At 52.1% G+C, this 1,425-nt stretch overlaps 1 pseudogene; it reads right to left on the bottom strand.

Annotated features, from left to right (window-relative positions):
* Nucleotides 1–869: 869 nt before the first annotated feature.
* Nucleotides 870–987, bottom strand: LOC112471152 (annotated as a pseudogene).
* Nucleotides 988–1,425: the final 438 nt, after the last annotated feature.

Genomic DNA, 1,425 nt, shown 5'->3' with positions numbered 1-1,425 from the left:
CGAGTTCCCCAGCTCCTTCTAAGGGCTGGGTCCAGTTTAGCCACAGCTCGTTTGTTCACTCTGCAAGCATTCGCTGAGTCGTCGCTCTAGGCTGGGGCCAGTGGGAGGTCCTCGGGGTGCCCTGTGTGTCAGGCGCGTCCCACAACTCACACTTGCTGGGAGAAAAAGTCCTGCTGGACAAATAAGGAGGTGGCACTGGGGGGCTGCGGGGGCGGCTCAGGGGACCAGAATTACCATCTTCGAGCTCTGGGGACACCTCACGTCTCCCCGTGACTCCAGTTAGCACTGCTCCGTGGCTGTCCCTTTACAGAGCTGCATTTTCTCTGCTGTGCTGGGAGCAGGCCTTGCTGCTGTGTATCCTGCTCAGCTGTCAATACGATGATGATGATGATGATGATGATGATGATGATGATGATGATAAGGGCTGAAATTTATTCAGCACTTATTTAATAAGTACTTCCTAAGCATCACTGCATTTCACCTTCACAGCAGCCCCATGGCGTAGGAACGGTGATCATTCTTAATTTGCAGAGGCAAACACAGAATCAGAGAAGTTAAGCCACTTGTGCCTGGTCACACGGCTATCAAGACGGAAAGCCAAGACCCAGACGCAGCTAGTCATCAGCGAGGCAAAGCACAGGGAGCAGGACCACCGAGCGTATCCGTTTAGGCCTCTTAGATGGTGATAGTCGGGAAGGTGTTGTCTTCCATGTTACGCTTTGGACAACTCTAGTGACTATAAAGGAAAAGAATGGCATCGTTTTTTGTTTTTCGTTTTTTGTTTTTTAGGCGAGGCAGCCCTTGGCTGACCTCACAGGTTGCAAAGACCTTGTCAGCTTACAATCCCTTATTTATTTATTTTTTTTTTATGCCCACAGCACCTGGTCTTCCTAGGTGGTCTCCCATCCAAGGACTAACCAGGCCCGACCTGCTTAGCTTCCGAGATCAGACGGGATCGGGCTTGTTCAGGGTGGCGTGGCCGTAGCCAGCATCGCCCTTTTCTGTCCCCACCTCCCCGCTGGAGTGAAAGGCCTTCCAGATGCGTGTTAAGGCCCCACTACGTGACCGAGCTCCCCATGTGGGTGGTCTAGGGTCTACATCTCATTCCTCCCCCCAGACCCAGCCACTGGTCAGTGGCACATAGTAGGCCCTCAGCAGATACTTGTTTGGCTGTCGTTAGCCATTCTGCAGCTCGAAGCCTCACCCAGGACATAAATGGCAACACGAGCCGCTAGGAGACGTGGTCCCCACCTCTGTGTCAGGGAGAGGCCTTCTCCCGTCACGGACGTGGGGACAGGACCCAGTGGGGCTTTGCATATTTGATCTAAATTGATTTTGTGGATTGATATCTTTCAGCATCCTTCACTTGGGTGTCTGGGGAGATGTCTTTTTGAGGCTCTATTGTTCATTTTTTACATAACTTCA

This window comes from Pteropus alecto, unplaced genomic scaffold (assembly GCF_000325575.1).
Source record: "Pteropus alecto unplaced genomic scaffold, ASM32557v1 scaffold45, whole genome shotgun sequence".
Taxonomy (NCBI): Eukaryota; Metazoa; Chordata; class Mammalia; order Chiroptera; family Pteropodidae; genus Pteropus; species Pteropus alecto.
This window is presented reverse-complemented; position numbering and strand designations above follow the sequence as displayed.